Source organism: Anser cygnoides, chromosome W, assembly GCF_040182565.1.
Source record: "Anser cygnoides isolate HZ-2024a breed goose chromosome W, Taihu_goose_T2T_genome, whole genome shotgun sequence".
Lineage (NCBI taxonomy): Eukaryota > Metazoa > Chordata > Aves > Anseriformes > Anatidae > Anser > Anser cygnoides.
Window position 1 is genome coordinate 14,690,521 of NC_089911.1, and position 22,108 is coordinate 14,712,628.

At 48.5% G+C, this 22,108-nt stretch overlaps 1 protein-coding gene across 2 annotated transcripts in view; it reads right to left on the reverse strand.

Annotated features, from left to right (window-relative positions):
* Positions 1 to 16,219, reverse strand: part of LOC136788626 (adenosine 5'-monophosphoramidase HINT1-like) — a 76,714-nt gene extending 60,495 nt beyond the window's left edge. The window contains exon 1 of one of the 2 annotated variants that reach the window (XM_066987184.1): positions 15,834 to 16,219. The gene's annotated coding sequence lies outside the window, so the exon portion shown is untranslated. Of the gene's footprint in view, positions 1 to 3,668; positions 4,006 to 15,833 lie in introns of those variants that run through there. The other variant, XM_066987186.1, reaches the window with a different exon arrangement.
* Positions 16,220 to 22,108: the final 5,889 nt, after the last annotated feature.

The following is a 22,108-nucleotide window of genomic DNA, read 5'->3' on the forward strand; positions in this document are numbered from 1 at the left end:
GGATCGGCAAGTGGGTATTTCTGCCCTGCCGGTATTACCCCTGGTCCTGGAGGATGAGTTCTTTCCCATTTTTGTATAGCAGCTCTCCTCCTGATCATTCCCATTTCTTTCCCTGTAAACAACATATTTATATACATAATTCCCCCTCCCCAAGAGTATAAGTTAAGTCCTAGGAAACTCCTAACCTCTCTGCTGGTAAGGAGGGGGGGAAGTTCACTTAAGAGGATACACAGTTAGTGTTAGTACTGTTAGTATCAGGGAAGGCAAAATTCTCAGTATCTCTTCTACCTTGTTCTAATTCTTGCCAGAGCCTAGAGTACGCTCTTCTGTAGGGACAGTGTTAATTGCAGTCCCTGTCTCCTTTCCTGGAGCGACTGCTGCTGCCACCGGTGCAATATTAGGATTATAGGGAGCATAACTTGGCTCCTCCTCCAAAAAAAAAGGAATCTTATTGTTTACACATAAATTTCAAGCCTGAATTTTCATCAGGCCCGTATTTTGGCCAAAATACTGCCGTTTCCTTAATTGGTTCTTTTGTCCAGACTAATACACAATATTTAACCATATTTTTTTTATTTTTTTTTACCATCTCCTCCAATTTTGAGATTATTTTTCCAATTTCTTATAATTCTTCAGGAAGAACTTTCGGTAGGCACTCCCCCAGGGATATCTCCTTGTCCCCTGGAACTCATATTTCCCATTTTTCCTATTCTGGAAAATGGGGGTGTACTGCCAAGCACTTCACCGTGCAAGGGCTACCGCACACCTATGAGTTTACCAGATTCCCTGGTGTACTTCCGAGCACTACCCCGTGCAAGGATTACCGCACACCAAATTTCCCTGGTGTACTGCCAAGCACTTCCCCGTGCAAGGCTTACCGCACACCAAATTTCCCTGGTGTACTTCCGAGCACTACCCCGTGCAAGGATTACCGCACACCAAATTTCCCTGGTGTACTGCCAAGCACTTCCCCGTGCAAGGCTTACCGCACACCAAATTTCCCTGGTGTACTTCCGAGCACTACCCCGTGCAAGGATTACCGCACACCAAATTTCCCTGGTGTACTGCCAAGCACTTCCCCGTGCAAGGCTTACCATACACCAAATTTCCCTGGTGTACTTCCGAGCACTACCCCGTGCAAGGATTACCGTACACCAAATTTCCCGAGACTCTTCCTTTCTCTCCCTTATCTCACGCTTCGTCCGTCTCCGGCCGCGCCCCTCGCGGAGCTATGGAACCGCGGATCAGGACTCCACACTCGCTCCGTACAAAAGTACGTCTCAATCACACATCACACAGAGTCTCACCCGACCCCCAAGGCAATATTTAATATTTCTTACCTTGGTCTGTGCACAGAGTTACCGGATCAATTCTTAAAACCCGGAGTGCCTACCTTCTTCCTTTCCCCACTACTTCACGGATCCTGCCTCTTTAATCAGTCTCGGGCCCTCTGTCAGCTCACCTCAGAACCGCCACCGTCGATGCACAGGACCGCTGAAATCAGCAGGGCATGCCTTCCTGCTGCTGCGGCGGTGGGGCTCCCCCGTAGGTGACTGGATCCCGGACCAGCCCCCAGATTGTGAGAAACACTCCGTAGCCAATAACTTAGGCTCAGGCGAGGATCTCAGTGAAGTAGTAATTTATTCGCGATTGCAATGGCGGGCGCCCCACAAGCAGGAGAGCGCACCTACTAGTTCCAAAAACACAGTTTATATACTTTTTGATGACAGGACCCTCCCCTGTTTCCCCACTGGAGTGGATAATCCAGGTTCACAATCTATCTGATGCTTCACAGACAATGCCTGGCCTTCAGTTGCCGGCCTGTTTTTGAGATGGTAATGTTTTCTCCCCTTATCTGGCTTGACTTAACATAGTGATTTTCACCTGATTGCTCTAAGGAGTCTGGTTGTCTGCATTTTAGGAGGTCACCTGCTGAGCTTTCTTATCACTGTAAGCATATCTCAATACCACATTCCTTCCTTCTATACAATGTAACACTGCAAAAACAACATTTCTATTCCCACAGTAACAAATTAGAACTTTTTATCAGACAACAGTCCTGAGCTGAAGAAAACAAGGAAACCTTGAAGAAAACAAGACCAGTAGCCTTGAGCTAGCAAAATCAAAGGAGATAAGGGATGAAAACAAGAAAGCAAGGAGGAAAACAGCTGCAGGAACATTCCAGACTGACCCATAGTAACCTTTTGCTCATTAAAGGTCATTAGCATATTAAAAACACACCCATCGAAATGGAAATGTATAGAAATGTGAGATTTGATCCCCCCCCCTTCCTCTTTAACATGCATGCTCAATAGCAAATAAGCTAGATGAGCTAAAACAACCAATCAGAAGTAGCTAGAGAGAGAGTTTCACAAGTTAGCTGTGTATAAATAATGGTGCTTCAAGTCAGAGGTGTGCTTGCCAAGCACTTGATTCTGCAGAATTAATTACACTCATGTAGATTCTGACTGTGTGCTTATTGGCCAGGTACACCAGGCACAAACCTACAGATAACACAGAGAGATAGTTAAGAAAATGATTTAATCAGAAGATATAAAAAGATAGGACAGATGGCAGTCTTGAGGTGCAGGGCTCAGACAGACTGTCCCTGTTTTATGCTCAACTGGCCCCCTTTATTTCCTTTTCTATCTACCCCCCTCTTTGTTCCTCCCTGCTCCCCTTGCCCTGTAAATCCCTTCATGGATTTGTATAGGGTTTGTATCAAATCCTCTACCCCTCCTAGTCCAGTGTTTCCCCCCTGTTTTACAGTCTTATCAGATACCAAGTCCTGGTTGGGCTTTCCTAGGAATGGTGCCTGTAATTGCTAGATGGCAAATCAATTAGGGAGACTGGTGAAGTTGTTTCTTGACTCTGTCTTCATGTTTGTTTTGTCAGATCTATGTCTAAGTATGTTTGTTTATTGTTTCCCTTTTTCCTTAGCACCCCAATTTAGAAGTCCTTAATTAAATAGTACTGCAGGAATAAACATTCTCACATCAGTTACTTACTTGTCAGTTACTGCAGCTGACCATGTTTGTTTCTGGTCATTGTCTTTGTTAACACTGATCAGAATTTCTGTGTTCTCCTCCCTTTCTTCCTCATCTCAGTTTTGTGAGGCACTTAGTTAGACAATTTTACTTCAAATAATAAACTTTTTCACATTCCACATATCATTACAAAAACATACTTTAATAAGACAATTGAATGAATAATTAAAGTTGAAGTGTGAATAGAAAATAGTTAAACGCAAAACATGTTTGGGGTCCTCCACTTTAACAGGCTGCAGAACAAGCCCTGACACGTTGGGGGGAGGGGGGGGGAACACCAAAAGGGTGAGGAGGCATAGACAAGTCAGAACATGCCCAAGGACTATGGATCCCACCTACAAGGCCCACCAAGGGGTCCCTAGCACAAAACCTGTCACATGCAACACTGTATGTAAAAATGGAAAACCAGAATAAAATGACAGCTTCAGAAGAACATGTGCATGGGGACAACAAAGAAAAGGCCCGAAGGAGATCCCAAAAAAGACCAAACAAACAAGAAGAGTTGGCCAACGGGCCTGTGAACTGCCAACTAGATTTCAAGGTAAGTGTGCCCCAGAGAGGGTGAGTAGTGGTGGGGGAACTCCCTTTCCCAATATCGGGGGGGGGGGGGGGGGGGCTTACCTGTAAAACCATTACGAGGTGCAGGCTGGTGCTATATGTGTTTCCTTGTCCTTAGATCGATGCTGCAAATAAGAGGCAGAAGACCAAGCATGCAGTCACGACTGTCCTGTTAGACTATCCTGACTCCTGCAAAAGCAGCAAGACCCAGGCTTTGGGAAACAGACCGCAGCCCCATGCTCTTAGAGACCACAGCTACTACAGAAAGAGCAAGCGGATCAGTAAGAGCAATGGGGGTATTGCAGAGCTGAAAGACCATGACTATTATCTAGTAGAGAGGAGTAGCCAGCAGGATGCTGTTGATAAAAGGGCTGACAGTGGTACTATGACAGAGGCTATTGCAAATCAGGGGGGTGGTCATACAAGTGCTAGTTGTGCTCATAAGGCTGTGGCTATTGTTCACAGGACATTGAAGCAAAACACCCAGTTACAAACAAGGCCATTAATTAGCACAGATAAGCCAGTTGGGGGGGGGGGGGGGGGGATGTAACAGTAAGCAAATGTTTTTAGCTCTCAAAGACCATCATTATTTTCAAGCACAGAAGAGTAGCAGGCAGGATGGTGGTGATAAAAGTGCTGCTGGGGCTGTTAGTTCTGATGCCTTAGCTTACAAGCATGCAAAACAGAAAAAAAAAACAAACAGGTAGAATGAAGATTGCTAATTAGAAAAACTAAGCAATTTTTGTGTCACTGCAAGCATCTTATTGACAAGGGGTTACAGGGACCACAAGGACCCTTAAATGCATACTGTTTTTCTGAATGTGGTGGGCCAGTGAATAAATCTACCATGAAGTTTGATGATGATCCCCTTGAAGGGCCTTCCTAGTTACTGCAGCCCCCTGCAGAACAAGATGCTGTGAAACACAATGAGGATGTTTCCCTGGGGAGGCTGCATGTTGCACTCCCAAGTCCTGAGGAGGCATTTGAAATGCCAGCTTTACCACCACCCTCAAGTGTAGCACGGGTGATGGAGGAAGCAGCAGACTGCCTCATGGCTTCCATGGAGCATGTTAGGCATTAGGAACGGCCAATCTAGAGGTTTGGAGTTAGGCAATATGCAGAAGAATACGGATTTGTTAATTTAGATCAGATATTGCTACATGAAGCTTGTGAAACATTTGTTTGGGGTGAAGAGCAAATTTTTGATCACTTACAGCACCTGTTTGAACCTGGTGATTACGCTCAGCTCCGTCTTGAAGCTGCCAGCATTCGTGACCCTTTGCATTATCCTGCTATTTATCTAAACAATATGGACACTGCAAAATTTTAGACTGTGCCAGTACTCCCCTGAAAAGTAAGAGAGAATTGTGTTTTGATCAGACTTTCTGCCTGTCTGTCATTATTGTGAAAGATATTGGGGGCATGGTATGCAGAACCCTGCGGTCTATCCCCTGGTCCAAAATTATAGACAAAAGGTGGCGGTATTTAATTGATCTAAATAACAGTGACAATAATCTCTAGTTCCACCCCCCCTGCTACGGGCAGGGACATCTTTCACTATATCAGGTTGCTCAAAGCCCCATTCAAAATGACTTTGACCACTTCCAGGGATGGAGCATCCACAAGTTTTCTGGGTTCCAGTGTCTCTCCAACTTGATAGGAAAGAATTTCTTCCTAATGTCTAATATAAACCTACCCTTTTTTAGTTTAAAACCATTACCCCTTATCCTACCACTACAGTCCCTTCTAAAATTCTCTCTCCATCTGTCTTATAAGCCCCCTTTAAGTATTATCATAGAATCATTAAGATTGGAAAAGACCTCCAAGATCATCTGGTCCAACCATTACCCTACCACCAATATCACCCACTAAACCATGTCCCTAAACACCATGCCCAACCTTTCCTTAAACACCCCCAGGAAGGGTGACACCACCACCTCCCTGAACAACACGTTCCAATGCCTGACTACTCTTTCTGAGAAGGAATGTCTCCTAATTTCCAACCTAAACCTCTCTTTCTGCAACTTGAGGCCATTCCCTCGTCCTGTCACTAGTTATCTGAGAGAAGAGGCCGACATCCGGCTCCCCACAACCTCCCTTCAGGTAGCTGTAGAGAGCAATAAGGTCTCCCCTGAGCCTCCTCTTCTTCAGACTAAAGAAACCCAGTTCTCCCAGCCACTCCTCATAGGACTTGTGTTCCAGGCCCTTCACCAGCTTTGTAGACCTTCTCTGGACATGTTCCAGGGCCTCGATGTCCTTCTTGTAGTGAGGGGCCCAAAAGTGAACACAGTGTTTGAGGTGTGGCCTCACCAGAGCAGAGTACAGGGTGATGATCACCTCCCTGGTCCTGCTGGCTACACTATTCCTGATACGAGCCAGGATGCTGTTGGCCTTCTTGGCCACCTGGGCACACTGTGGGCTCATGTTCAGGTGAGCATCGACCAACACCCCCAGATCCTTTTCCTCTGCACAACTTTCCAGTTGCTCTGCTCCAAGCCTGTAGCATTGCATGGGGTTGTTATGTCCAAAGCGCAGGACCCAGCACTTAGCCACGCTGAACCGCATCCCATTGGCCTCTGCCCATCGATCCAACCTGTCCAGGTCCCTCTGCAGAGCCTTCCTACCCTCCGGCAGATCGACACTTGGTGTCGTCTGCAAACTTACTGAGGGTGCACTCACTTCCCTCATCCAAATCATCAATAAAGTTATTAAAGAGGATGGGCCCCAATACCGACCCCTGGGGAACACCACTCATGACTGGTCGCCAGCTGGATTTCACTCCATTCATCACCACTCTCTGGGCCCAGCTGTCCAGCCAATTTTTAACCCAGCAAAGAGTGTACCTGTCCAAGCCATGGGCTGCCAGCTTCTCCAGGATAATATTGTGGGAGACCATGTCAAAGGCTTTGCTGAAGTCTAGGTAGACTACGTCAACAGCCTTTCCCTCATCCAGCAGGCGGGTCATACAGTCATAGAAGGAGATGAGATTGGTCAGGCAGGACTTGCCTTTCATGAACCCATGCTGGCTGGGCCTGATCCCCAGGTTGTCCTGCACATGCTGTGTGATTGCATTCAAGATGACCTGTTCCATCACCTTTCCTGGCACCGAGGTCAGGCTGACAGGCCTGTAGTTCCCCAGGTCCTCCTTACGATCCTTCTTATAGATGGGCATCACATTAGAAAGTCTCCAACCATCCGGGACCTCTCCAGATGACCATGACTGCTGATAGATGATGGAAAGCAGCCCAAAAATCACATCCACCAACTCCCTCTGCACCTTCGGGTGGATCCTATCTGGCCCCATGGACTTGAGACAGTCCAGGTGTTGCAGCAGGTCTCCGTTTCCACCTGAACTGTGGGGGGTTTCTTCTGCTCCTCATCCCTGACTTACAGGTCAGGAAGCTGAGTACCTCGAGGATAAATGGTCTGACTAGTAAAGACAGATGTAAAGAAGGCATTAAGAACCTCAGCCTTTTCCTTATCCTCAGTAGTCATGTTCCCCCCTGCATCCAGTAAAGGATGGAAATTCTCCTTGGCTTTCCTCTTACCATTAATATACTTGTAAAAACAGTTTTTTTATCCTTTACCATAGTGGCCAGGTTGAGCCTGTACTGGGCTTTGGCCTTCCTGATGTTTTCTCTGAATATGCTGTCAACTTCCTTGTACTCTCCCCGAGTTGCCTGTCCCTTCTTCCACTGGACATGAACTCTCTTTTTCTCCCGGACACTCAGTAAAAGTTCCCTGTTCAGCCATGGTGGTCTTCTTCCCCGCCGGCTCATGTTACGGCACACAGGGACAGACTGCTCCTGCGCCTTGAAGACTTACTTCTTGAGAAGCATCCAGCCTTCCTGGACCCCTCTGCCCTTCAGGACTGACTCCCAAGGGACTCTCCCTACCAGTGTCCTGAACAGTTCAAAGTCTGCCCTCCGGAAGTCCAAGACAGCAGTTTTACTGACCCCCATCCTGACTTCACCAAGAATAGAGAACTCTACCATTTCGTGGTCACCCTGCCCAAGACAGTTCCCGACCACCAGATCTCCCACCGGTCCTTCTCTGTTCATGAACAGTAGGTCTAGTGGGGCACCCCTCAGGTAGATTCACTAACCAGCTGAATCAGGAAGCTATCTTCCATACACTCCAGGAACCTCCTAGACTGCTTCCTCAGGGCTGTATTGTATTTCCAGCATATATCTGGGAAGTTCAAGTCCCCTGTGAGAACAAGTGCTGGTGACTGTGCGACTTCCACCAGGTGCTTGTAGAATGCCTCATCCATCTCTTCATCCTTGTTTAGAGGTCTATAACAGACCCCCAACAGGATGTCCGCCTTGTTGGCCATTCCCCTGATCCTTATCCATAGGGACTCTACCTAATCATTCCCAGCCCCGACATCAACAACATGAAAACTCTCTCTAATATGGAGAGCCACGCCACTGCCCCTTCTTTGTTGCCTGTCCCTTCTGAAGAGCTTATAGCCATCCATTGCAGCACTCCAGTTGTGGAAGTGGTCCCACCACGTTTCAGTGATGGCAAGTGATGGTTATAGTTTGCCTGCTGTACAATGGCTTCCATCTCCTCCTGTTTACTGCCCATGCTGTGTGTATTAGTGTAGATACACTTCAGTTGCGCCATTGCTCTCACCCCTAACCCTGGCATTGCGCCCCTAGGTTCATCTCTATCAAGCCTCATTTCATCCCCTTCCCCCTTCATAACTAGTTTAAAGCTCTCTCAACAAGCCCTGCCAGCTCCTGGTCTAGGATCCCTTTCCCCCTTTGAGACAGGTGGGACCCATCTGCAGCCATCAGGCCAGGTGCTGAGTAAACTGCCCCATGGTCAAAAAAAAACCACAAATGGCACCAGCTTGTCAGCCACTGAAAGGCTCCAATGAGGTCTCCCCGAAGCCTTCTCTTCTCCAGGCTGAACAACCCCAATTCTCTCAGCCTTTCTGCATAGGAGAGGTGCTCCAGCCCTCTGATCATCTTCGTGGCCTTCCTCTGGGCTTGCTCCAACAAGTCTATATCCTTCTTATGCTGAGGTCCCCAAAGCTGAAACCAATACTCCAAGTGGGGCCTCATGAGGGCAGAGTAGAGGGGGGGAATCACCTCCCTTGACCTTCTGGCCGTGGTTCTTTTGATAGAGCCCAGGATATGGTTGGCTTTCTGGGCTGCAAGTGCACATTGCAAGCTCATGTCCAATTTTTCATCTACCAATATCCCCAAGTCTTTCTCTTCAGGGCTGCTCTCAATCCGTTCATCTTCCAGTCTGTACTCATGTCTGGGATTGCTCAGACTCAGGTGCAGCACCTTGCACTTAACCTTGTTAAACTTCATAAGGTTCATGTGGGCCCACCTCTCAAGCCTGTCAAGGTCCCTCTGGTTGGCAACCCTTCCCTGTAGAGTATCAACTGCACCACTCAGCTTGTTGTCATATGCATAATTGCTGAGGGTGCACTCAATTCCTCTATCTATGTCATTAATGAAAATATTAAGTGGTATTGGTTCCAGCACGGATCCTTGAGGGACACCACTCATTATTGGTTTCCACTTGGACACTGAGCCATTAACTCTAACTCTTTGGACATGGCCTTTCAGCCAATTCCTTATCCACTGAACAGTCCATCCATGAAACTCATACCCCTCCAATTTAGAGGTAAGAATGTTATGGGGGACCATATCCAAGGCCTTACAGAAGTCCAGGTAGATGGCATCCATTACTCTTTCCGTGTCCACAGATGCTGTCAGTCCATTGTAGAAGGCCACCAGATTAGTCAGGAAGAATTTGCCCTTGGTAAAGCCATGTTGGCTATCTCAAATCACCTCTCTGTCTTCCATATGCCTTAACATGGTTTCCAGGAGGATCTCTTCCACGATCTTACTGGGTACAAAGGTGGGGCTGAGCAGTCTCTAGTTCCCAGGGTCATTCTCGATGATCCTTATGGGTCCCTTCCAACTTGGGATATTCTATGATTCTATTTTGGGGCGACTAGTTAAAGGTTCAGGGGCACAGGTTGTGTTTGCCTCAGTCCTGATAAGGGGGATCGATGTTGACAAGCAGACTCGTCATATTAATACATGGCTTCGGGACTGGTGCAACCGGCATAACTTTGGCTTTGTTGATCATGGGAAGGTCTACGTGACACCAGGCCTGCTGGCACCAGATGGGATGCGCCTCTCTCAGAGGAGGAAAAGGATTTTTGCTCAGGAGTTAGTGGGGCTGATAGATGGGGCTTTAAACTAAAGTCAAGGGGGGAAAGGGATAAAACCAGGCACGCCAGTGATAAGCTAAGGGATGGTGTGCTAGAATCAGAGGGACTGTGTCCTAGTGAGGCCCTTCGGTCAGGTACACAAGGTGCTGTGTGCAGGGAGGCGCATTTGAAGTGCTTCTACACAAACGCACGCAGTATGAGGAATAAAATGGATGAGCTAGAAGTCTTGGCCCAGTCCCACAGCTACGACATCATCGGCATAAGCGAAACCTCGTGGGATGAGTCCTGTGGCTGGTGTGTTGCAATAGATGGTTACAGGCTCTTCAAGAAGGACAGGCAGGGTAGGCGAGGTGGGGGGGTGGCAATGTATGTGAAGCATGGGCTGGACTGTGTGGAACTTCAAGGTGGCGATGGCAAAGTTGAGAGCCTCTGGGTAAGGATTAAGGGACAAACAAATAAAGGGGATGTCGTTGTGGGAGTCTTATTACAGACCACCCGGCCAGGACGACAACGCCGATGAATTATTCTTTGCAGAACTAAGAGATGCCTCGAGATCAACTCCCCTTGTCCTTATGGGGGATTTCAACTTGCCAGACGTCAGCTGGGATCACCACACGGCTGACACGAGCAAGTCCAGGAGGTTCATAAAACACCTAGATGATAACTTCTTGGTGCAGGTGCTAAGGGAGCCAACTAGGAAAGGTGCCCTCCTAGATCTGTTGCTGGAGAACAGAGAGGGTCTTGTGGGGGACGTGGCAATTGGCGGCCGTCTCAGTCATAGTGACCACGAAGTGGTTGAGTTTAGAATTTATGGTGACAGAAGGAAAACTGCCACCAAAACTTCAGTCCTGGATATGGGGAGAGCAGACTTCAGGCTGTTCGGGGAACTAGTCAGCAAGGTCCCCTGGGAAACTGCTTTTGAAGGCATTGGCGTCCATCAGTGATGGTCAGTCTTCAAGCACTGCCTCCTAAAAGCACAAGATCAGGCGATTCCAAAAAAGTCAAGCAGGCGGGGCAGAAGGCCGGCCTGGCTGACCAGGGACCTTCTACTGGAGCTTAGGTGAAAAAAGAAAGTGTACAGCTGCTGGAAGCAGGGTCAGGCAACGTGGAAGGAATACAGGGATGCTGTCCACATTTGTAGGGAGAAAATTCGTGTGGCCAAAGCCCAACTAGGGTTGAAGCTGGCCAGGTCTGTGGGAGACAATAAAAAAGTTTTTTTTAGATATGTGAACAGAAAAAGGAGGACCAAAGAAAACATAGGTCCGCTACTAGATGGGGAAGGTCTCCTCACAGACAATGACATAGGCAAAGCAGAGACGTTTAACGCCGTCTTCGCCTCTGTCTTCAGTGCTGATGATGGGCTTCGGGACCCAGGGTACCCTGAGCTGGAGGACCATGACGATGGGAATGACAAACTCCCAACCGACCCTGAACGTGTGCGGGATTTGCTGCTCCACCTGGATCCATACAAGTCCATGGGTGCGGATGGGATTCATCCCAGGGTGCTTAAAGAGCTGGCTGACGTCATCGCGGGACCTCTCTCAATTATTTTTCAACAATCTTGGGAATCTGGAGAGGTCCCATTGGACTGGAAGCTGGCAAATGTTGTACCAGTTTGTTGTACCAAAGGCCTTGCAGAGATATCTGGACAGATTGGAGAGCTGGGCGATCACCAACCACATGAAGTTGAACAAAAGCAAGTGCCGGGTCCTGCACCTGGGACAGGGCAACCGTGTCTATACATACAGACAGGGCTATGAGACGCTGGAGAGCAGCCCCGCAGAGAGGGATCTGGGGGTTGTGGTTGACAGCAAGTTGAATATGAGCCAGCAGTGCGCCCTGGCAGCCAGGAGGGCCAACCGTATCCCGGGGTGCATCAAGCACGGCATCGCTAGTCGGTCGAGGGAAGTGATTGCCCCGCTCTACTCTGCGCTGGTGCGGCCTCACCTCGAGTACTGTGTGCAGTTTTGGGCACCACAGTACAAAAAGGACGTAAAACTGTTGGAGAGTGTCCAGAGGAAGGCGACAAAGATGGTGAAGGGCCTAGAGGGGAAGACATATGAGGAGCGGCTGAGGTCACTTGGCCTGTTCACCCTGGAAAAGAGGAGGCTGAGGGGGGACCTCATCACAGTCTACAACTTCCTCATAAGGGCGGTGGAGGGGAATGTGCCGATCTGTTCTCTTTAGTGACCAGTGATAGGACCCAAGGGAATGGAGTCAAGCTGCGACAGGGGAGGTTCAGGCTGGATATCAGAGGTTCTTCACCAGGAGGGTTGTCGCACATTGGAACAGGATCCCTAGTGAAGTAGTCACTGCACCAAGCCTGTCGGAGTTTAAGAAGCGTTTGGACTGTGCACTTAGTTACATGGTCTGAATTTTTTGGTTGACCTGTGTGGTACCAGGAGTTGGACTCGATGATCCTTATGGGTCCCTTCCGACTTGGGATATTCTATGATTCTATGATCTTTTTTACCTTTTTTTTTTTTTTTTAAATGAGTGTGATGTTTCCCTTTTTTTCCAGTCACTGGGGACTTTGCTTAAGTGCCATGACTTTTCAAATATGATGGCGACTTAGCACCTACCTCAGCCAGTTCCCTCAGGACCCTGAGATGCATCCTGTCGGTTCCCATGGACTTGTTCACATTCAGGTTCCTTCGATGGTCTTCTCCTGTGGTAGGTGGGACTTCATTGCCCCAGTCCCTGCCTTGACATTCAGGGACTTGGCAGATGAGGGAAGAGCAATTGCCAGTGAAGAGCAAGGCAAAAAAGTTGAGTATCTCAGCCTTCTCCATGTCATTTGTAGCCAGGTCTCCTATCTCACTCATCAGAGGAGGTACAATTTCTTTTGTCTTCTTTTTCTGACTGATGTACCTGTAGAAGCCTTTGTTATTCTTCACTTCCCTTGCCAAATTTAACTCTAGCTATGCCTTAGCTTTCCCAATTCCATCCCTACACTCTCAGGCAGTTTCCCTACATTCTTCCCAGGATGCTTGTTCCTGCTTCTACAATATCTACTTCTCCCTGGTAATATCTGTAATAGCTTGTTATCTATACATATGCTTACCTTTTTAATTATAGTATACTTGTTAGCGGTGATTTGTAGTTTGTAATGTTTTGTAGAAGGAGAGTGTCTGCTCCTTTAATGGTATCTGGTTAAGGGCCTTTTCCAAGGCAACAAGGGACAATAAGAAAGGGAGGAAGTGATGGGAACCAAGTCTGGTCAGTCACTAATTGATAAGAGCATGTAAGAATGTAGGAATGTTTATTCCAGAAGAGTTATCTGATTGAGGACTTCTAAGGAGGGAGACAATGACAAGAAGCAAATCTCCCAGTCATACTAATTGGTGGGGTAACAAGCTACAGGCATCACTTCCAGGAAGGATGAACCTTGCAACTGATAAGATTGTGAACCAAGGGGGCCCAGACTGGGAGGGTGCAGAAACTGCAGAGCTCTGTAAACCCATGGTGGGGAGGTGCAGGGGGAGGGGGAGCAGGAGGAACAAAAGGGGGGATAGGTAGAAAAGGATATTAAAAGGCCAGTCCTGTACAAAATGGGACTGATCAGTACGCTTGTCTGGCTAAGCCCTGCACCTGATCACTGCAGTCTGTCCTATCTTACATCTTTTTCTCATTAAATCCTTTCCCTAACTATCTGTGTATTTGCACTCTGTCCCATGTGTACCTGAACTGCAATGATTCAGTGCCAGCTACTAGTGAGACCTGGATGTGGGTGAGTGAACCACAGTGCGAGCTACTGAATTCAGGCTGGGGAAGGGCACCCCGGCCTGTGGTGCCAGCTACTGGAGGAAATGTAAGGCCTCAGCACCAGTCGCTGGTGGGACCTGGACAAGCTTGAGAAGTGGCCCCATGTGAACCTAATGAGGTTCAACAAGTATAAATGCAAGGTGTTGCACATGGGTTGGGCCAATCCCAGACATGAGAACAGACTGGGAGAAGAACTCATTGGGAGCAGCCCTGCAGGGAAGGACTTGGGGGTTCTGGTGGACGAAAAGCTCGACATGAGCCAGCAGTGCGTGCTTGCAGCCCAGAAGGCCAACTGCATCCTAGGCTGCATTAAAAGAGGAGTGGCCAGCAGATCAAGGGAGGTGATTGTCCCCCTCTACTCTGCCCTTGTGAGGCCCCACTTCGAGTACTGCATCCAGGTCTGGAGCCCCCAGCACAAGAAGGATGTTGATCTGTTAGAAGGGCTCCAGAGGAGGGCTACGAAGTTGATCAGAGGGCTGGAGCATCTCTCCTATGAAGGAAGTCTGAGAGAGCTGGGGCTGTTCACAGCCCCAGCTGAAGAAGAGAAGGCTCTGGGGTGACTTTATTGCAGCTTTTCAGTACTTAAAGGGGTCTTATAAAAAAGATGGAGAGCAACTTTTTGCTCAGTCAGACAGTGACAGGGCAAGGGGGGATGGTTTTAAACTAAAAGAGGAGAGATTTAGATTAGATATTAGGAGGAAAATCTTTACTCAGAAAGTGGTGAGGCACTGGAACAGGTTGCCCAGAGAGGTTGTGGATTCCCCATCCCTGGAGGTGTTCAAGACCAGGTTGGACGAGGCCCTGGGCAACCTGATCTAGTGGTTGTCTTCCCTGCCCGTGGCCGGGGAGTTGAAACTAGATGATCTTTGAGGTCCCTTCCAACCCAAGCCATTCTATGATTCTATGATTCTCTGTGTGCGTGAGTGGATTTGGTGCCAGCTACTGGTGTCAGGCCGGGGGTGTAGGCACCTGTGGACTGTGGTGCCAGCTACTGGAGCAAGTGAGGGTTCTAGCATCAGTATTTAGAGGGGCCATAGCTCTCTGGATCTGAAATAGTCCTTCAGACATTGAGCCCAAAGTGCCAGCTAACGGCTGGGCAAGCGTGAATGAACTGGATGCCATCTACTGGAGTCAGACCAGGGGTGTAGGTGCCCCCAGCCTGTGGCGTCAGCTACTGGAATAAATGGGAGGGTCTCAGTGTCAGTTACTGGAGCAGCAGCTGTGTTCCCAAACCAGCTACTGGGGTGGAATTGGTGTGACTGTAGGCATGTACGTGTGCATGTGTGTGATTTGAAAGGATAATTGCCAACTACTGGGGGAGGCAGTGTGAGTGAATTTAGTGTCAGATACTGGAGTCAGCCTGGGGGTGTAGATGCCTGCAGATTGTGGTGTCAGCTACTGGAGCAGGTGAGGGTCCTAGTGTCAGTAGTTGGAGGGTCATCTCTAGACCTAGGGAGGGCCCCACAGACTCTGAGCCCAGAGTGCCAGCTACTGGGGAGATCAGTGTGAGTGGACTGACAGCTGTGAGAGCTGGGCAACATTTAAACAGCACTTCTTCCAAGCTCAGGATTGGTGCATCCCAAAGAGTAGGAAAACGGAAAGGGGGACAGGAGACCTGTGTGGATGAGCAAGGAGCTCATCGATAAGATCAAAAGGAAGAAAAAGGTCTATGAAATGTGGAAAAAGGGCCTGTCCTCTTGGGAGGAGTATAGGAGTGTTGTCAGGGCCTGCAGGGACGCGATGAGGAAGGCTAAAGCCCACCTGGAGATGAAGCTGGCAAAGGAGATAAAGGATAATAAGGGTTTTTTTAAGTATGTAAACAATAAAAGGAAGACTAGGGATAATGTGGGTCCCCTGCTGAACGAGACGGGTGTCCTGGTAATGAGGGATGCTGAGAAGGCAGAGATATTGAATGCCTTCTTTGCTTCAGTCTTTGCTTCAAAGACTACCCCCCCAGGACTCCTGGACCCTGGAGGGAGGAGAAAGAGTCTGGGAAATGGAGAACTCCCCTCTGGTTGAGGAGGGGGTGGTTCGGGAGCATCTGACTGGGATCAACGCACACAAATCCATGGGCCCTGATGGGATGCATGCACGTGTGATGAGGGAGCTGGCAGAGGTTATCGCCGAACGGCTCTCTTTCATCTTTGAAGCTCTTGGAGAACAGGAGAGGTGCCTGAAGACCGGAGGATAGCCAATGTCACTCCGGTCTTCAAAAAGGGCAAGAAGGAGGATCTGGGAAACTACAGGCCAGTCAGTCTCACCTCTGTCCCTGGAAAGGTGTTGGAACAGCTTGTTCTGGATGCCATCTCCAAGCAATTGGAAGAGAAGAAGGTTATGAGGAGTAGTCAGCATGGATTCACCAAGGGGAAGTCGTGCTCGACCGACCTCGTTGCCTTCTATGATGGCATCACCAGCTGGGTTGATGGAGGGAGAGCAGTGGATGTCATCTACCTTGACTTTAGCAAGGCTTGTGATACTGTCTCCCACGACATCCTGCTAGCAAAGCTGAGAAAGCGTGGGATAGACGAGTGGACGGTAAGGTGGGTTGAGACCTGGCTGACTGGCCGAGCTCAGAGGGTGGTGATCGGCGGCGCAGAGTCTGGCTGGAGACCTGTGACTAGCGGTGTTCCCCAGGGGTCAGTGCTGAGTCCGGTCTTGTTCAACATCTTCATCACCGACCTTGATGAGGGAATAGTGTCTATCCTCAGCAAGTATGCCAATGATACAAAGCTGGGAGGAGTGGCTGAGACGCCAGAAGGCTGTGCTGCCATTCAGCAAGACCTGGACAGGCTGGAGAGCTGTTCAGGCCTCACCTGGAGTACTGTGTCCAGTTCTGGGCTCCCCGGTACAAAAAAGGACAGGGATCTCCTGGAAAGAGTCCAGCGGAGGGCCACAAAGATGATACGGGGCCTGGAGCATCTTCCCTTTGAGGAAAGGCTGAGAGACCTGGGTCTGTTCAGCCTTGAGAAAAGAAGACTGAGAGGGGATCTTATCAATGATTACAAATATCTTAAGTGTGGGAGACAGAGGGATTTGGCCAACCTCTTTTCAGTGGTCTGTTGGGACAGGACAAGGGGCAATGGCCATAAAATGAATCACAGGAAGTTCCGCACCAACATGCGAAAGAACTTCTTCATGGTGAGGGTGACGGAGCGCTGGAACAGGCTGCCCGGGGAGGTTGTGGAGTCTCCTTCTCTGGAGATATTCAAGGCCCATCTGGATGCCTACCTGGGCAGCCTGCTCTAGGGAACCTGCTCTGGCAGGGGGGTTGGACCCGATGATCTCTGGAGGTCCCTTCCAACCCCTACAATTCTGTGATTCTGTGACTGGGTGCCAGCTATTGGAGTCAGACTGGGGGTGTAGGAACCCCCCAGCCTGTGGTGCCAGTTACTGGAGCGAGTAGGTTCCTAGTGTCATCTTCTGGAGGGGTCTTCTACTCCCAGCCATTGGGGCGGGAACAGCGTGTGTTCCCAAACTAGTTATTGGAGGGGACCGGTGTGAGTGAGGCAAGTGTGGGGCTCTGCACTGACGGCTGGAGCAGGGCTGCAGGTCACAGCCTGAGTGCTTGGTGCAGGCTGTTGTATCTTCACCAAACCTGGTGTGTGAGGGATGTGCATGTGTATTCAGTAGCAAACTTTAAGCTGGACTAGCTGGAGAGTAGTGGGGGACTCAATTCCAGGCTGGGGTATCAGGCGAACAGTGGGTCCATGCTGGTACTCCCAGGGGGACTTGAGAATGTGGTGTGCATGAGAGATGAGTGTGTGCATTTGCAGCAAACTTCAAACTGGACTGTCTGGTGAGTAGGCGACCCGTGAAGCAGGTAAAAGGGACGAGGATGTAGGCAGGGGTGCCAGGTGGACAGAGGGGCTGTGCAAAGTACTCAAAGGATCTGTGAATGTGTGTGCTTGTGAACCTAGAGAATGCTGTGTGTGTGCCTTCACAGGTGAACTTCTATCTCTACCAGATGGAGAGGAGGAAGGGGTCTTGGCTGTCTGTGTCCATTTTGCGTGAGTCCTGTATGTAAGTGCTGTTGAAGGCAGCTCTTGGCCGGGGCAGCCTTTCTAGCCACTCGTGTCAGTGTCCTGTCTGTGTGTGTCTCTGGGATACATGCTCAGCTTTGCTACCATCTGAACCTGAAAAGGGGAAAGCAGCAGCTGCATCCTTCAGCCTGGGTCCCCAGACACTGGACTGGGCCCCAGTGGTCAGATAGGAAAGGTCCTGGGCCAGAGTAGCTGGAGAAGGTGGCCACATGCTCTCGTTGCTCTTCTTTACCACCCTTAACATAGTTAACTGTAATAAATAATTTTTTTTTTTTAAAATAAACCCTCTGTGTCCTTGTGTGTTATGTAAACCTACGAACCCAGTGTTGCAATCTCTATACACCTGCATGCCAGGTATCCCTTTAGATCATGACAGTGCCCAAAAGGGAAAATATTCAAATCCATTATGTGTTACAAGGTGGTGAATATCAAGCAGAAGCCTCCTCACTGATGGCTATGGGGGCTACCTTTGGGTATTTATATTACACAGCACAACAAAATATGGCCAACATAAAGAGAGCAGATTTTAATATGAGATCTATATGGGAGCATGAATGGGTCACCACGACAAAATCAGATGGGAAGCTTGCAGCGTTCTCAGTTAGGACCAAACTACACACATTGCTGGTCCCCAGAGATGCACTATTGGGCAGAAGCTCAAATGCCATTTATCTGTATTCCAAAGCTCCCCCTAATGGAAAACCTGAATGGGTTTATGTGGCAGTTTTGGAACTGCAGGGCTGCAGGGGTGGCCTCTGTGAGAAGTCTCCAGAAGCTGCCCCCTATTAGATAAGAGCCAGTTCCAGCTGACTCCAACAGGGTCCCACCGCTGGCCAAAGCTGAGTCAATAGTTACATTGCAACATTGGTTGTACCTCTGTGAGAACATATTTAAGAAAGTGTTGTGGTTTAACCTGGCCGGCAGCTAAGCACGACACAGCCATTTGCTCACCATTCCCCGCTCCCTCTCTGGGATGGGGGAGAGAATCAGAAAGAAATGAAAACCTGTGGGTTGAGATAAAGTCAGTTTATTAGGACAGGAGAGAAAGGAGAATAATAACAACAATAATAACAGTACTACTACTAATAAAGCGTACAAACAAGTGATGCACAATGCAATTGCTCACCACCCGCTGACAGATGCCCAGCCTATCCCCGAGAAGCCGGTCCCCACACCCTGGCCACCCATTCATATTAATTGTTCAGCATGACGTCAGATGGTATGGAATACCCCTTTGGCCAGTTCTGGTCAGCTGTCCTGGGTCTGTCCCCTCCCAGCTCCTGATGCACCCCCAGCTTGCCCGCTGGCAGGACAGAGCGAGAAGCTGAAAAGTCCTTGGCTTGGTGTAAGCACTGCTCTGCAACAATTAAACATCAGTGTGTTATCGACATTATTCTCATCCTAAATCCCCAAAACAGCACCCTACCATCTACTAGGAGGAAAATTAACTCTATCCTAGCTGAAACCAGGACAGTATCCACCCCTTTGTGAGAAAAATCTCAATAATTTTCTTCAGACAGGATCTTCTGTGAAGCTATTTTATTCGCGATTGCAATGGCGGGCATCCTGCCAATTAGGAGCACATTATAGTAAACAAATCATAACCTTTTATTCCCTATTACCCGACACCTGATCACCTCCCCTGTTTCCTCATTGGCTGAGTACTACAGGTTCACAACCTACTCGATGCTCCTCTATACCATATATGTACATTTTTTTCTGATCAACCCTTTAATTTCTCATTTTTCTCTTTTTTTTTTCTCCTTTCTTATGTTTTGAGAACTTGTCATCTTTGTTTTACTGTTCTCACACTGCTCATCCTGTTTTTCTCAAGCTTCTACTTTATTTTGGAACAGTGAGGCCTTCTACTGTCCACTTATCTACTTAGCATTTCTCCTTGTTATGACTACACAACTACCTTTGAATACAGAAAATTAGTTCTCTACTGCAAAAACACAACTTAGTTTCTCACACCTTACTCCATACCATTTATTTCATGCTTAGGTCCCACACTTACCAATACATTCCAGTTAGTCACCACCTTCATATATGTATATGAAATGTCCACTAAGTTTGTTTAGTCTGTGACTGAATTCGAGCTCCATCTGTCTCAGCAGTCTTTCAGGGCAGAAGAGATGGTGTGTGATGTTGGACTGTCACACATTGAAGCTCGTTCTGGTTCCATTGAATCACTGTGCTTGTCCAATTCTATTAACATCCATTCGTTGCTATCTGCTGGACAGTTCCTGTGATACGATTAATGGGACATTAACATATAGCAATCACAATGGTGATGACATACAGTATTATTTAATAATTAACATAATACAATTACACTCAAGGGCTATTCTCACCCAGTATTAAATCCCCTTGAGGTACACACCGGACCTCCCCATTCTTTTGCTTTACCCACCAAGTGCATCCAGGTCCCTGAGCAAAAGCAATCCCACGAATGGGTTTGCCTTTTCCTGAGGCAGGGGTAGCCCAGACTGTTTTACCCAGCATGTTTCTTATGTGCACTACAGGAACTTCATCCCCTTCTACAGTACGTAACAGGTTTGATTGGGCAGGTCCAGCTCGGTTGGCAGATCCCCTAGTATTGACTAACCAGGTGGCCTTTGCCAAATGCGTGTCCCAGTTTTTGAATGTCCCAGCACCCATTGCTTTGAGTGTAGTCTTTAACAGTCCACTGTATCGCTCAACTTCCCCAGAGGCTGGTGCATGATAGGGGATGTGATACACCCACTCAATACCATGGTCTTTGGCCCAAGTGTCCATAAGGTTGTTTTGGAAATGAGTCCCATTGTCTGACTCAATTCTTTCTGGGGTGCCATGTCACCATAGGGCTTGCTTTTCAAGGCCCAGGATAGTGTTCCGGGCGGTGGCATGGGGCACAGGATGTGTTTCCAGCCATCCGGTGGTTGCTTCCACCACTGTAAGTACGTGGCGCTTGCCGTTGCAGGTTTGAGGGAGTGTGATGTAATCAATCTGCCAGGCCTCTCCATATTTATATTTCAGCCATCGTCCTCCATACCAAAGAGGTTTTGACCGCTTGGCTTGCTTGACTGCAGCACATGTTTCACAATCATGAATAACCTGTGCTATAGTGTCCATGGTCAGGTCCACCCCTCGATCACGAGCCCATCTGTATGTTGCATCTCTACCTTGATGGCCCGAGGTGTCATGGGCCCATCGGGCTATCAATAATTCACCTTTATGTTGCCAGTCCAGGTCCACCTGAGCCACTTCAATCTTAGCAGCCTGATCCACCTGCTGGTTGTTTTGATGTTCTTCAGTGGCCCGATTCTTGGGCACATGAGCATCTACATGGCGTACCTTTACAACCAGGTTCTCGACCCGGGCAGCAATATCTTGCCACAGTGCAGCAGCCCAGAAGGGTTTGCCCCTGCGCTGCCAGTTGTTCTGCTTCCATTGCTGTAACCACCCCCACAGGGCATTAGCTACCATCCATGAATCAGTATATAGAGAGAGAACTGGCCACTTTTCTCGTTCAGCAATATCTAAAGCCAGCTGAGTGGCTTTCACTTCTGCAAACTGACTCGATTCACCTTCTCCCTCAGCAGCTTCTGCAACTCGTTGTGTAGGACTCCATACAGCAGCCTTCCATCTCTGATGCTTTCCCACAATACGACAGGACCCATCAGTGAATGGGGCATATTTCTTCTCATTTTCTGGCAGCTTGTTGTACAATGGGGCTTCTTCAGCACGGGCCACCTCCTCCTCTGGTGATATCCCAAAGTATTTGCCTTCTGGCCAGTCCATAATCACTTCCAAGATTCCTGGGCGACTGGGGTTTCCTATTTGAGCCCGCTGAGTAATCAGTGCAACCCACTTGCTCCATGTAGCATCAGTTGCATGATGTGTAGAGGGGACCCTTCCTTTGAACATCCAGCCTAGTACCGGCAGTCGGGGTGCCAGGAGGAGCTGCGCTTCAGTACTGACCACTTCCGAAGCAGATCGAACTCCTTCATATGCTGCCAATATCTCCTTTTCGGTTGGAGTATAGCAGGCCTCAGATCCTCTGTATCCCCGACTCCAAAACCCCAGGGGTCGACCTCGAGTTTCCCCAGGTTCTTCCTGCCAGAGGCTCCAGGTGGGGCCATTCCCCCCGGCTGCGGTGTAGAGCACATTCTTTACATCTGGTCCTGTTCGGACTGGCCCAAGGGCTACTGCATGAACTATTTCCTGCTTAATTTGTTCAAAGGCTTGTCGTTGCTCAGGGCCCCATTCGAAATTGTTCTACTTATGGGTTACTTGGTAGAGCGGGTTTACAATCAGACTGTAAGTTTGGAATATGCATTCTCCAAAACCCCACGACACCTAGGAAAGTTTGTGTTTCTTTTATGTTAGTTGGTGCAGACATAGCTGTTATTTTGTTGATCACATCCATTGGGATTTGATGACATCCGTCTTAAAGTTTTCCATTCCTAAAAACTGGATCTCTCATGCAGGTCCTTTAACTTTATTTTGTTTTA